Genomic DNA, 15609 nt, shown 5'->3' on the forward strand with positions numbered 1-15609 from the left:
GGGGTTTTTCCTGGGTTTTCCTCAGACGCTTTCAGATATATGTCGGCACAGTTCCCTTAGAAGTCGGCCCAGGACGCACATTCCCCCAGGGCGTGAGTCGTGACGTTGCCCACATACGTGAGGCCGACAACGGCAAGCCCTATCACCACCACCACCACAAATAGGTGTCCATCCAGATCTTTGTTTCTCTCCACTGTCTCATCAAAATGGCTCATGCCAGTTATGGTTAGTTAGTTTGTTCGTTTATAAGAAAATAAGAAAAAAAAAGAGGACAGTGAGGCTTAATTTGTTAGTCTTATACTCCTGTACCGAAGCCAAATGCGTTTAAAAAATCCGTGTTCCGACGTGCGTGTCCCGAGCGATCATGTTAATTTTCCTTTGCATAGTTGATTTCCAACTGAATAAGGTGTTTGTGCGCTTTATTATAGAACTACAACAACAACTAAATTAGGAAGATCGCGTTATGGGCCTTTACTACAGTAGTCCTTACAACTCGTGGAAAACAGCATAAACGTGTACCTGGTAACACGTTCATAAAAATGATGACCAGCTTGTTAAAAATCGCACAATGATAATATAACGGTAATAATAATTATTATTATAATGATGATGATGATGATGATAATATCTGTTTTTACTCTTTTGTCGACACGAAAGCAACTAGGAAGCTGGGTGATTCCACCGAAAATCAGCCAAGCCAATCTCACCGTAAAAAAAATATGTGTTACCACATCGCAAATGATGAAAAAAGTCCATAAAAGAAACTTCCATATTATAACCGTTCTCGAGGGAGAGGAGGAGAAAGAAATGCGGTGTATTGGCGCCTGGTCGTTTCGGCCTACTTTGAGCGCTTCCCAAGCGGCAGCGATGGGCCGCACGACAGTTTTTTTTTTCTGCTTATCCTCTGGCAAGCGGACAATGGATTGACGGCTTCTTACTGTTTTGGCGCAAAGAGCCACTATTTGAAAAAATGCCAAACTTGCGTGAGAGCGTTAAAATGGCTTCATTGTAAAGCCTTCTGCCGCGCAGCCCACTTGTCGCACAGACATGTAACACGCACCGTTGAGTTCGCCGTTAACAGCTCTTTCTGTTGGTATCAAAATCATCATCATTTCATAAGCGCATCACATCCATATTGCCCTGAACACAGAAGCTGTTTCATAAAATTAGCAGATTTAGCACGATTCTGACCCAAAAACCCTACCAAAAACATGCCTCGATTTTTTTATATGTTACGCAGAAATCCTTTCCCCGCACACCCACAAAAAATCGTGATTCGTTGTTGATCGTGCTTCAGCATCATCGTGATCAGCGCTGAATTCGTGCGCGCGCTGGCCGAAAGCGGTTGATATCTGTAAAATAATTTTAGGAGGGAACGTGAACAATTTCACGTTGCGCTTCGTGATTGATTGATTGATTATTTAACAGAAAACCAGGGAGAAATTGAACTTGTCTCCTGACTAGTTCTGCTACCCCCAAAACAAAACAACAAACAACCAAAAACAAACAAAGTACATTCCCCATCCCCAACAATTAGTGTGTTAGTACACTAGGTGCAAATGAATAAATATCACTAGAACATGCAGAGAAACAGATACACACTGCACTACTACACTACTATACAAAGATACACACACTACAAATACACACTAATACTCACTACAAAGATACACACTGATACGAGGCACTCGCACAAAATCCTAAAATATGAGTTCCATGCCGCAGCTCACAAGGAAGTTCTCAAGTGCCGCAAAGGCAGTGTCTCTCTTTCTGGGGTCCCACAGTCCGAGCACTTTCACCACGTCGAATCGCCTGTTGTCCAGGCAGTCGAGGGTATATGCCTCAACCTAGCCCTTTGTGGAGCATACTTTGTACAATGCAGGAGAATGTGCTCAGTGTCCTCCACTGTCGCACACACTGAACAGTCTGCAGAGTCAGCCCGCCCAATCTTGTGGAGGAACTGTTGACCGTACGGGACATTCAACCGAAAACGATGCAGCAGCGTCTCAATTGCGCTTCGTATTGTGGCCTATATGAACAGTGAAGCACTTAACGTGAAGACGCGCCGACAGATCGAGAGGGCTTTTGACGTTTCGCTTCCTGGGACGTCAAGTTCCAGCAATAGGCTGAGTGAGGAGCTGTTTCGGAACCTCAGAACAGCCAACGAAGAAAGCAAGTCACAGCAAGTACGCTGCCAGATTCTCACCCTGCTTCCTCCCTTCACGTCAGAGCGGGACATACAGCAAGTCATTCCAGAAGCAACGCTGTATATGATTCGCAAGTCGAAGAGACTGGTTGCAGAGAAGCATGTGTGGGCAACACCTGACCCCTACGACAGAGGTCACCTGAAGGAAGAGGATTTGCTAGCAGCGATGAGCTTCTACACCGTGGATGAGCTAGACGGCTCCATCCACAGCCCAAGAGCAAGAGACGTCGTACAAGTAAAGGAAGGGGGACAGAAGACGACTAAAGCAAAACGTTATATGACCTGTTCTATCCGCGAAGCGTATAGGAAATTTAAAACAAAATATCCTGATGTGAAGCTCAGCCTAAGCAGGTTCTACTCAATTCGACCGATATGGGTCAGTGTAAGTCCCTGCAGGGAAGAATGCGTGTGTACATATTGCGCAAACTTTGAATTAACGACGACAGCGGCCATAAACAACAGTGAGAAAGAGCTGACGTTACAGGAGATAATCAATATGTGCGTCTGCGACATCAACTCTGAAGCATGCCTCTCGGGAAACTGTGACCAGTGTCCCGGCCCGGAAGCCCTGACACCAGAAAGTTTAGGTATCCACGACGATGAGGAGATCCTGTTTGCTACATGGGAGAATATATCAAGAGGACTGCAAAGACGGACAGTATCGGTGAGCGAATTCCTCGCTGTTTTGCCGCGCTGGGTCGGTACTTTTGTGAATCACGATTATGTGAGGAAGATTCAACAGGAAACTATACATCGGGAGAAGTGTGCTCTGAGGTCTGGTCATGTCGTGCTTCATTTTGACTTTTCCGAAAACTGGACTCATTCTGCCGAAAGGGTTTCGAAGTTACCATTGGCATAAAAACCAAATTTCACTCTTCACGTGCGCAGTTACTGCATCCTCTGGAGCTCGCTGCTACGCCGTCATATCTGACAACACCCGACATGATAGTGCGGCAGCCCTCCTTTGTTTGTCGACCATCGAACGGCACAAGGAACACCACAGTACTCTGTATGGGAGCGCAGTACACGTCTCCGATGGGGCAACCGCTAATTTTAAAAACAGGTTCCAGTACTTTGAGATGAGTCGTAATGCCACCGCCAAGAGATGGATTTTTTCGGCTCCGGGTCACGGCAAAAATGCGTGCGATGGAGTTGGAGGCGTCGTCAAGCACGCAGCAACAATGTACAACTTGCGCTCTTCAGCAACTCAGGCAATACAGAACGCAGCGGAGTTCACAGCAGCACTGTCAAACAGGATCCATAATATAACACTCCTGCATCTTCCAGCTGAAGATGTGCACAGGTACAGAGAAATAAAACTGGAGGAGTGGAAAGGTGTTCGGCCAGTTGTGGGACTTCGTTGCTATTACGTGTGGGAGAAGGAAACCGCATCCGCAACAGATGTCAAGCTAAAGAAAATACAGAAACTCATGTCACCAATGTAAATATGTATGTCGTTATCGTTTATCTCGCTGTTGTTGTATATTCAGAATTCTGTCTGTGTTGTTCTATGAAGTTAATCAAGTAAAATGTGTGCACGTGTACGTTTGTATGCAGCTACTTTGAAGCATCCTCCGCTTTCGGCGCGCGCACGAATTCGGCGCTGGGGGGTTCCCGGGAGGCGACCCCGTAGGGTGCGTATCCTGCGTTCATTTAAAAAATCGCTGAAGCACGATCAAGAACGAATAACGACTTTTTGTGGGTGTGCGGGGAAAGGATTTCTGCGTAACATATAAAAAAATCGAGGCATGTTTTTGGTGGGGTTTTTGGGTGAGAAGCGTGCTAAATCTGCCAATTTTATGAAACCGCTTCTGTGTTCAGGGCAATATGGATGCGATGCGCTGATGAAACGATGATGATTTTGATACCAACAGAAAGAGCTTTTAACGGCGAACACAACGGTGTGTGTTACATGTTTGTGCGACAAGTGGGCTGCGCGGCAAGGCTTTAGGCTTGGATAGGAGGCAAGGAAAGGAGAAGGGAAAGGAAGGAGAAGGCTTTAAAATGAAGCCATTTTAACGCTCTCACCCAAGTTTGGCATTCTTTCAAATAGTGGCTCTTTGCGCCAAAACAGTAAGAAGCCGTCAATCCATTGTCCGCTTGCCAGAGGATAAGCAGAAAAAAAAAGAAAATAAATAGCTGCCGTGCGGCCCACCGCTGCCGCTTGGGAAGCGCTCAAAGTAGGCCGAAACGACCAGGCGCCAATACACCGCATTTCTTTCTCCTCCTCACCCTCGAGAACGGTTATAATATGGAAGTTTCTTTTATGGTCTTTTTTCATCATTTGCGATGTGGTAACACATTTTTTTTTTTTTTTTTTTTTACGGTGAGATCGGCGATGTCGAGGTTCCATGCTTGGCTGATTTTCGGTGGAATCACCCAGCTACATGCATATAATTCGTAATGTCTAGAAAGATTTCTCGGTTAATCGTTTGCCGTGATCCGTTGAAGCGGACGATAGCTGGACAGCAAAACTTTGTTTATGCTAAACGTGACGCAAACCTAAGAAGTCCCTTCAAATACAACTTCTGTGTTAGCGACCGTACGCATGGGAAAGAGCTACGTCGCACAGCACAGGCACACACTGGCGTTCCCATGACTAGTATGCCCGGAAGCGCGGCTGTGATTGGTGGACATACTACCGATACGTCACGTCGAGTAGCGAGCAGGCCTTGTTTATCCTAAGTGCACGGCGACGGTTGCTGTCGTTTGACGAAAAACATCCCGCCCAGATGCGCTATACAGGGTGTTCAAAATTAAGCTTTCACGAGTGCTACGCAAACACAGCGATGACAGAAAACCGGATGATAAATTTACGCTACTTGTGTAAGAAACAGTTGCACCTGTTTCTTACTCAAGGAACAGAAAAAATAGAACCAGTTTTCTTTTGTTCGCCTACTTATGAAGTGCTAGTGAAAGCTTAATTTTGAACACCCTGTAGAGCAGCTGCGACGCTTAGTTCAGGGCAGCCTGTGTTGCACCCAGGGGCGGATCTAGAGGGGGGTGGGGATCAGGATTCCTGACCCCTTCCTCAATTTCGGTCTTCACATAGTGTTTAATTGACCTCGATTGTGTATCTACAGTGCTGGGCAAGGCTCAACTCCCCTCCCAGAAAAATCCTGGTTCCGGCCCTGGTTGCACCTATATAGTTTACAGGTTAGAGCTGCTAAAACAATTGATGGTGGTTACCGTTTGTTCTAGCGGCGTCGTTGAGTATGTCAACGAGGGCTACAAAGTATGGCTGAGAATTCCGCTGTCTTCTGGCCCACCTGGTCCACAAAGATTTCAACAGCTCTGGGTTTCGACCAGTGGAAATGGCTCTGACGATGTCATCACCTGAACTGTCTATCGAGAAACCTGACAGACTGGTCCGCAGTTCAGATACCTTTCTGAAAGACAAACATGGCGGGAGCGAAAGAATGAATTGAATTGGGATTGTCGCCACTTCGAGCTGAACACCTATATGTCTCTTTCCATAGCACACGGTTGCGTTGATATTCGTGCAAATGCGTTCATTTAAGAAGCCGCGCAGAAGCCGGGCCTTACTAACGCGAAATTAGTAAACACCCTGTGTGATCGCACAGAAAATATCAGCAATAACCTGGTTATTAAAAGGTAATTCGGCACAATGCCTCTAGCACTACCTTATGTGTCGCTTCAACATTACGTCAAATATTCGTGCATGTGCGTTCATATAGGCACAGCGCAGAAGCTGAGCCTTTCCTCTTTTATTTAATAAACTTTCCCGATGCCTTACTAACCGGAAATTAGTAAATACCCTGCGTGATCGCATATAAAATGTCAGCAGTAGCCTGGCTATTAGAGGGAAATCCAACGCAATGTAATTAGCACTACGCTTTGCATCGCTACAGTGTTGTGTCGGATATTCGAGCAAGTGCGTTCATATCGGCACAACGCTGAAGCCGGGCCTTAATAACCGGAAATTAGTAAACACCCTAAGTGATCGTACATAAAATGTCAGCAGTAGCCTGGCTACGAAAGGAAAATCCAACGCAGTGTAATCAGCACTGTACTTTACATCGTTACAGGGTTGCGTGGGATATTCGTGCATGTGCGTTCATATAGGCACAACGCGGAAGCCGGTCCTGAATACTCGGAAATTAGTGAACACCCTACGTGATCGCACATAAAATGTCAGCAGTAGCCCATGGCTATTTGAGGGAAATCCAACGCAATGTAATTAGCACTACACTTTGCATCGCTACAGGGTTGCGTCGGATGTCCGTGCAAGTGCGTTCATATAGGCACAACGCGGAAGCCGGGACTGAATAACCGGAAATTAGCAAACACCCTACGTGATCGCACATAAAATGTCAGCAGTAGCCCATGGCTATTTGAGGGAAATCCAACGCAATGTAATTAGCCCTACACTTTGCATCGCTACAGGGTTGCGTCGGATGTTCGTGCAAGTGCGTTCATATAGGCACAACGCGGAAGCCGGTCCTGAATAACCGGAAATTAGTAAACACCCTACGTGATCGCACATAAAATGTCAGCAGTAGCCCATGGCTATTTGAGGGAAATCCAACGCAATGTAATTAGAACTACACTTTGCATCGCTACAGGGTTGCGTCGGATGTTCATGCAAGTGCGTTCATATACGTAGACACAACGCAGAAGCCGGTCCTGAATAACCGGAAATTAGTAAACACCCTACGTGATCGCACATAAAATGTCAGCAGTAGCCCATGGCTATTTGAGGGAAATCCAACGCAATGTAATTAGCACTACACTTTGCATCGCTACAGCGTTGCGTCGGATGTTCGTGCAAGTGCGTTCATATAGGCACAACGCGGAAGCCGGTCCTGAATAACCGGGAATTAGTAAACACCCTACGTGATCGCACATAAAATGTCAGCAGTAGCCCATGGCTATTTGAGGGAAATCCAACGCAATGTAATTAGCACTACACTTTGCATCGCTACAGGGTTGCGTCGGATGTTCGTGCAAGTGCGTTCATATAGGCACAACGCGGAAGCCGGTCCTGAATAACCGGAAATTAGTAAACACCCTACGTGATCGCACATAAAATGTCAGCAGTAGCCCATGGCTATTTGAGGGAAATCCAACGCAATGTAATTAGCACTACACTTTGCATCGCTACAGGGTTGCGTCGGATGTTCATGCAAGTGCGTTCATATACGTAGACACAACGCAGAAGCCGGTCCTGAATAACCGGAAATTAGTAAACACCCTACGTGATCGCACATAAAATGTCAGCAGTAGCCCATGGCTATTTGAGGGAAATCCAACGCAATGTAATTAGCACTACACTTTGCATCGCTACAGCGTTGCGTCGGATGTTCGTGCAAGTGCGTTCATATAGGCACAACGCGGAAGCCGGTCCTGAATAACCGGAAATTAGTAAACACCCTACGTGATCGCACATAAAATGTCAGCAGTAGCCCATGGCTATTTGAGGGAAATCCAAAGCAATGTAATTAGCACTACACTTTGCATCGCTACAGCGTTGCGTCGGATGTTCGTGCAAGTGCGTTCATATAGGCACAACGCGGAAGCCGGTCCTGAATAACCGGAAATTAGTAAACACCCTACGTGATCGCACATAAAATGTCAGCAGTAGCCCATGGCTATTTGAGGGAAATCCAAAGCAATGTAATTAGCACTACACTTTGCATCGCTACAGGGTTGCGTCGGATGTTCGTGCAAGTGCGTTCATATAGGCACAACGCGGAAGCCGGTCCTGAATAACCGGAAATTAGTAAACACCCTACGTGATCGCACATAAAATGTCAGCAGTAGCCCATGGCTATTTGAGGGAAATCCAACGCAATGTAATTAGCACTACACTTTGCATCGCTACAGGGTTGCGTCGGATGTTCGTGCAAGTGCGTTCATATAGGCACAACGCGGAAGCCGGTCCTGAATAACCGGAAATTAGTAAACACCCTACGTGATCGCACATAAAATGTCAGCAGTAGCCCATGGCTATTTGAGGGAAATCCAACGCAATGTAATTAGCACTACACTTTGCATCGCTACAGCGTTGCGTCGGATGTTCGTGCAAGTGCGTTCATATAGGCACAACGCGGAAGCCGGTCCTGAATAACCGGGAATTAGTAAACACCCTACGTGATCGCACATAAAATGTCAGCAGTAGCCCATGGCTATTTGAGGGAAATCCAACGCAATGTAATTAGCACTACACTTTGCATCGCTACAGGGTTGCGTCGGATGTTCGTGCAAGTGCGTTCATATAGGCACAACGCGGAAGCCGGTCCTGAATAACCGGAAATTAGTAAACACCCTACGTGATCGCACATAAAATGTCAGCAGTAGCCCATGGCTATTTGAGGGAAATCCAACGCAATGTAATTAGCACTACACTTTGCATCGCTACAGGGTTGCGTCGGATGTTCATGCAAGTGCGTTCATATACGTAGACACAACGCAGAAGCCGGTCCTGAATAACCGGAAATTAGTAAACACCCTACGTGATCGCACATAAAATGTCAGCAGTAGCCCATGGCTATTTGAGGGAAATCCAACGCAATGTAATTAGCACTACACTTTGCATCGCTACAGCGTTGCGTCGGATGTTCGTGCAAGTGCGTTCATATAGGCACAACGCGGAAGCCGGTCCTGAATAACCGGAAATTAGTAAACACCCTACGTGATCGCACATAAAATGTCAGCAGTAGCCCATGGCTATTTGAGGGAAATCCAAAGCAATGTAATTAGCACTACACTTTGCATCGCTACAGGGTTGCGTCGGATGTTCGTGCAAGTGCGTTCATATAGGCACAACGCGGAAGCCGGTCCTGAATAACCGGAAATTAGTAAACACCCTACGTGATCGCACATAAAATGTCAGCAGTAGCCCATGGCTATTTGAGGGAAATCCAACGCAATGTAATTAGCACTACACTTTGCATCGCTACAGGGTTGCGTCGGATGTTCGTGCAAGTGCGTTCATATAGGCACAACGCGGAAGCCGGTCCTGAATAACCGGAAATTAGTAAACACCCTACGTGATCGCACATAAAATGTCAGCAGTAGCCCATGGCTATTTGAGGGAAATCCAACGCAATGTAATTAGCACTACACTTTGCATCGCTACAGCGTTGCGTCGGATGTTCGTGCAAGTGCGTTCATATAGGCACAACGCGGAAGCCGGTCCTGAATAACCGGAAATTAGTAAACACCCTACTTGATCGCACATAAAATGTCAGCAGTAGCTCATGGCTATTTGAGGGAAATCCAACGCAATGTAATTAGCACTACACATTGCATCGCTACAGGGTTGCGTCGGATGTTCGTGCAAGTGCGTTCATATAGGCACAACGCGGAAGCCGGCCCTGAATAACCGGAAATTAGTAAACACCCTACGTGATCGCACATAAAATGTCATCAGTAGCCCATGGCTATTTGAGGGAAATCCAACGCAATGTAATTAGCACTACACTTTGCATCGCTACAGGGTTGCGTCCTCCTCCTTAGGTGATCGCACATAAAATGGCATCAGTTACCTGGCGAGTAAAGGATTATCCAGCACAATGCCATGAGCCATCGCACGTATCAGGGCAAGAATGAACTTTGGGCAGGGCTCTCTGTCTCTGTAATTTCGCGCCCATCTTTTCCATGTCGACATCCACTGGCTATACACGGGCTGGAAGGCGTCTCGCGCTTTTGATGTTGAAGGAGTGATATTAGTAGCAAAGTTCCATCCTAGTGTCTGCTGCTCGTAGGTCATGGCGGCAAACTCCCTTTCGAATTTGTCCAACAGCTTTACGGCACGACATGGTTCTGAAAACAAGTTCAATGTTAATGGCTGTAGTGGGTGCCAGTTAAAAGAAGAAGAAACATTTGAATCAATGATGTGTTCCTTGAACATCCCTGACAGCCTTGCATGCAATTAACGCACATGCTCCTAGTAGGTTTCCAGAAAATCCTATTGCATCGACGTACAAATGAAAGTTGGTGGTAGTGGTGGTGAAAGTGGTACACACAAAAAAAAAAAAAGAAAAAAAGAAAGAAAAAGAACAGACGTGTATTCTTCCTCATACGCTGATTGTTCGTGTGATCAAGTTCGTGGTTGACCTAAAGCTCGATGGTCGCTTATGATAGTTGTCCAGTGACGTAGGACGATGAATTATTGTTAATCTTCTTCGAGCAAGAGAAAGGCTTGCCATTGATCACGAGATTACGTTCTAATAATTCATCATTGATTTAAGTCGACTCTGACTGCACTAGAAAACACACAAACTACCAGTGAAAGAAGAGAGATGTGCTCCAAGAGTTTCTCTTTTGATATAGCAAACAGTGCTGAGGTCTTGAAGTTTGCGGAAGAGTTTGTGAAGGTAGCTGTTAAGGCATCGTATGAAGGGCTGTGAAAGGAACAACTAAAGAGAGAAGCAAAATATCACGCGCGTGGAACATTTCCAAATCTGCAGAACAACTGTGTTAGTTGTAATCGGTGCAAATTGTTGAACGCCGAAAGATGTGCAACATTTGGGGTGTTTAGTACGAATATGTTGTCCTTTGTTTTCGAGAACTGCGCGAATTAAAGGGACTATCGTATCCGTCCTGGTCGATTCCGAAACCAGGTGTGCCGTTTTACTCAGCGTTTATCACTGACAATAACCATGAAAATCCGACGCGAATAGACCTCTACCTGTTTGTAAACAAATGACGTCATAATGTTCGACAGCGCCACGAGTTTGGTAGAGTTGAACTACGTTCAAAGCTAGTGGCAAACAAGGTCGCGCCCAAAAGTCACGGTCTTGAGGGGATTACGATGGTCTCTGAAAAGGATGTGACCTTCGGTCCCACTTTTCTTTCAATAGGAGGCAACGAACAATTGCCCATTCGTGGAACCCAGCTATCCCCTTCCGATCTGTTTTGGTTTCGGTGTGTCTACCAACGTCATGATGACGTTCCTCGGGTAGAGGTTTATTCGTGGCGTTGTTCGTGGCAGCAACAACAACAACTTCATTTAAGATGATGCATGGGGAGTTTCATCGCCAGAGGCGATAGTCTACCTTATTGCTTGTGGTGATCTGGGGAATGAAATAATGAGCCCCTTCACAATAAGCATCGAAGTCCGATTGTGTCCAGAAAGGTAAAAAAAAAGGTCAAAAGAGCTTTGAGCGTAGAGCGTTGGTAGGCTGGACTCGGCCAGGGACCAAGCAATTTTGACAGGGAGAAGGGACGATAATCCAGCTGACTAAGGGACCAGGAGAGTGCGGTTCGGGAAGGTTGGTAGTGTGGGCAATGGAGAAAAACGTGCTCCATATCCTCTAGAGCACAGCAGTGACAGCATCTGGAAGAGTCAACATGTCTCAAGCGATAACGCCACTGAGCTGTAAAAGCCACGTCGAGTCACATTCGAGGAATTAATGCATCATCTTGACGAGAGGTGTTGCGTGGCATGCGGAAAACGAGCGTTGGATCAACTCTGCTCAGCATGGATGGGGGAGAATGTCGGTGGTCCACTGTCGGGAAGCCAAGGGTGTCACGAGGCGTCGCAGAATGGAACGACGGTCTCCTCTCAGCAGCGCAATATTGGTCCACTTCCGATACGGGAGAGCTGCTTCTGTGGCGCTGTCGGCCTGCTCATTCCCCACGACACCACAGTGTGCTGGAACCTACTGCAGAACCAGCCTGTGGCCTGCTTCATACACGGGGTGGTAAGCCATTAATACATCCGTGTCTAGGGGTGCGGATGAGCTTCGTATGCCGGAATTTTCAATAGCTTGCAGTGCAGATTTTGAGTCAGTGAAGACTGCCCATTCCCGTGGGGCTAAATCAACGATGTGGTGCAGAAAGAAAAAGATGGCATAGAGTTCCACAGCTGTTGATGAGGTTGGATGCAAAAGGCGTCGTCCTTGCACTACGCCTTCGGATGGGATGACGAGTGCCGAGGCGGACTTGCCGTTTTCGGATGCCCCATCTGTGTACGCTGTGTAGACGCAGAAAACTTCTCGTCTACCAGAGCATAAAAATGGGCTCGAAGGGCTTGAGGGGGAACCTGATCTCTTCTTTCGAGAAGGTTCGGAAGGCTTACGAAGGTCGGTGGTACCGGCAGAGACCAGCGGGGTTCCGGCGCTCTTACGTTCTTAGCTACGAAGCCTGCGAGACTCGGGCGGGTCGTCTGCGCTGCACGATAGAAGTCGCTTTCAGAGCGGTATCGAATTTTCCTGAGGAGTGGGTGACGAGGAATGTGAGTACGCAAACGTAGGAAGTGCCGAGCCGTTTCACGTTCACGTAGAACCTCAACCGGGAGTTCACCAGCTTCAGCCATTCTTGGAACTCCAAGGCAGGGACAAAAGCTTCGAGCAGAGAGGGCTCGAAGGGTATTTAACGATGTTGTTGAGATCCTGTGCTGGATAGGAAGGCTGTAAAGCACGGTCGCCCTCACCAACGCCGCGAGAACTGCGAGCAGGGAGCACTGATCACAGCCCCATCCTGAGCCAGACATATGTGGAATTGCACGGAGTCATCGCTGCACTTTGGTTTCAAGGTGCTTAGTGTGGCTTAGTGCTAGGTGCGGCGAGCCCATTGTAGGTCCGAGTCGAGTACCATGCCAAGGAAGCGATGGCAACATACAGGCTCAAGCTTCTTGGCACCTATCCAAAGAGGGAAATTTGTCATAGCCTTTCTTGTGAAAGGGAGCTCGATGCACTTTTCGGGCGAAAGGTCCATCCCAAGTTGCGCGAGGTACGTATGGACAATATTCAAAGCCAGCTGCAAGCGGCGCTGAATGGCTGGGCGTGTTTTTCCTACTCTCCAGAGGGCGACGTCATCTGCATACACGGAAAACGACACTTTGCGAGGAATTAGCGATTGTAGGCCAGCCATCACCACATTAAAGAGTGTTGGACTCAGAATGCTTCCTTCAAGGACGCCTTCATGAACAGGATTTATTAGGGCTTTGGCCTTGGGATGTACGGACAGCGACAGTTCGGTTCGTAAGGAAGTCTCGGAGCCAGATGAAGCGTCGACCGGATACCCCAAGAAAGCGCAAGGGGTGCAGTGCACAAATGTGCGAGACGGTATCATACGCGCGCTTGATGTCCAGGAAAACCGATACGACGAGCTGCCGACGAGCACGATCATGTTGGACTGTAGAGACTAGGTCGAGAACTGGATCCATGGAGCTTCCGTGCCGACGAAATCCAGCCATTTCGTGAGGGAACACACCTTGCTTTTCGAGCTACCAGTCGAGGCGATGCAAAACCATTCCCTCCAGCAGTTTTTCCATACTGCTTGTCAGGCTCATAGTGCGAAAGGAGGATAGGGCATTTGGGGACTTGCTGGTTTCGAAATGGGAACAACCAATGTCTCCTTCCAGGTAGGTGGTAGAGATCCCTGTTGCCAAGACGTATTATACAGATGAGAGGAGCTTGGAGTGACCGTCCGTCAAAGTTTCGCAGTGCGGCATAGGTGATTTTATCGGGTCCCGGGGATGAGCCGGCATTCGCATGCTTCAGCACTGTCTTTAGCTCGATTAGTGTGAAGTCACGGTCCGTAACCTCCAGTGAACTGGGCCAGTCTTGGTGAATTTCAGACGTCAAAGTGTGGACAAAACTGCGGTGTACCGGAGTCGTCGAGGCAGCCGCCGGTGTCGTGGCACAGAAGTCCGTGGCTAGTGTGTTTTCGTCCACACCCTTAACGATATAGCCAAGGCCGCGAGAGGATTCTTTTGAGGGGGTGCCTCCTTCAGAGATCGGATTGTCCTCCAGATCTTTGTGGCCGGGTCAAACGGCGAAAGGTAGCGACCGCCAACGTTTCCGGACTGCTTTCTTATGTTTTCTTGTTACTTTACCTTTTATCCGGCGGTATTGGACAATGTTAGCAAGTTGCCCTGTCCGACGAGCCGTTCTCTCTGCTTGTTCCTGTGCTATTTGATATAACACGCCAAAAGCAGACGACGCATATTGAGAATATTCCGGAATTCCCTATCTGGAAACGTCACACGGAAAAAGCCAATCAGAGAACGGAGGGACCCTGGTAGCCTTGGCAACTGACCGACAGGCAGGCCAGCGAGCGGGAATACGAGGTGACGGTGTCTGCTGGTCGAGGAGGGTCTGTGATCGGCTTGTGGAATGTTGTTTCTGGTTAACGTCGGACGTGTTCGTACAGCCAGGAGAGTAACACCGTGCTCCTCAAACATGGTCTGGTCGGAACTCACACTGGTAAGCTGAAAGTCGGCGTATTTGCCGAGTACTTTTCAGTTAGTATATTGCGATGCGAACGCAAAACAGACGACCTCGGAGACAATAGCCCGCGCTGGGCTCCCATTCGTGTGCCTGGCTTACGTCATCATGGTGTTTGCAGCAGAGGGAGTGCGGATCTTTAAAAACCATAATTTAATATGTAAGCTGTTTTCGGAACAGAAACTTGGCCAAGTTGACTGTGAAGCGGTGACGAACATTACCGTATCGGTCTCATACATACGTTTTCGTTAGTAGATGCGCAGGTTGGTACATGATCCTTTACTTGCAGCGAACACAATGGACAAAGACGAACGAGAGACACGCTACTCTCGGATGCGATAGTCCCTTTAACGAACAGCATTACGAAACGTAAAATAAATGCCTTTATCGTAAAAGCGGCCCATCATTAATTAAAGTTGCTGCTGTTACGGTCGACCCACTTGCCTTCGAAGAGAACTGTGAAAGCCACTTACCATTACTTTTGACTTCCTCCATATTCAATCTCCAAATGAGAAGTATCAGCAGATGCCTCATTTCTAGATTGATCTAGATCAGATATATATATTATAAAATTGATTCACGAGACTCGCCGCTGCACAACCTTCACAATTCAGAAGAAAGCATAAGAGAGCAACGGCTCGCGCCGTAGGGCGGTGGTATTACTGTACTTTAAGCATGGTACGGCAGAGAATGCGGTATCATGCATACACAAAAAGGTGCAGAAGAATGTACACAGCGCACGATCCCGGCCTGGCACCTCGAGGAGAGCAGTTAGCAATTACAGTTAGGAACGCAAGATACTGACACATGATAATGACATTTGAGCAAACAAGAAGTGAGCATGTTGCACTACGAAATAACGTGAGAATGGGTATAAGAAATAGAAGTACTGACAAGAACACAGAAGCCGCGAAACGCAAAGAAAGCATCTGACAATCTTGTAGTTTCGGTGTCTATAGGTCTCAATGACACTAACTGCTTGCCTGCGTCATGTTGTGTCATTTTTGTTCTGTGTGTTTCTTCCGCACTCCAGCATGGAACTCAATGACAGTGTTGCTGTTGTCGTGGAACAGTGTGTTGTAGGATAAATCTAATACCGCTGTCACACGGCAAATTGAATGTCATTCCCAGCGAATGTCATTCGCACTGAATGACATTTGTTCCGTGTCACACGGTGAAACCACATGACAATACATGCGAATG

General features: G+C 47.3%; 1 protein-coding gene across 1 annotated transcript in view; it reads left to right on the plus strand.

Moving 5' to 3' along the window:
• LOC135385953 (putative defense protein) overlaps positions 1-15609 on the plus strand; it is a 39731-nt gene that overhangs the window by 6950 nt on the left and 17172 nt on the right. The gene's annotated exons all lie outside the window — the stretch shown is intronic.

Source organism: Ornithodoros turicata, chromosome 2 (genome assembly GCF_037126465.1).
Source record: "Ornithodoros turicata isolate Travis chromosome 2, ASM3712646v1, whole genome shotgun sequence".
Taxonomy (NCBI): Eukaryota; Metazoa; Arthropoda; class Arachnida; order Ixodida; family Argasidae; genus Ornithodoros; species Ornithodoros turicata.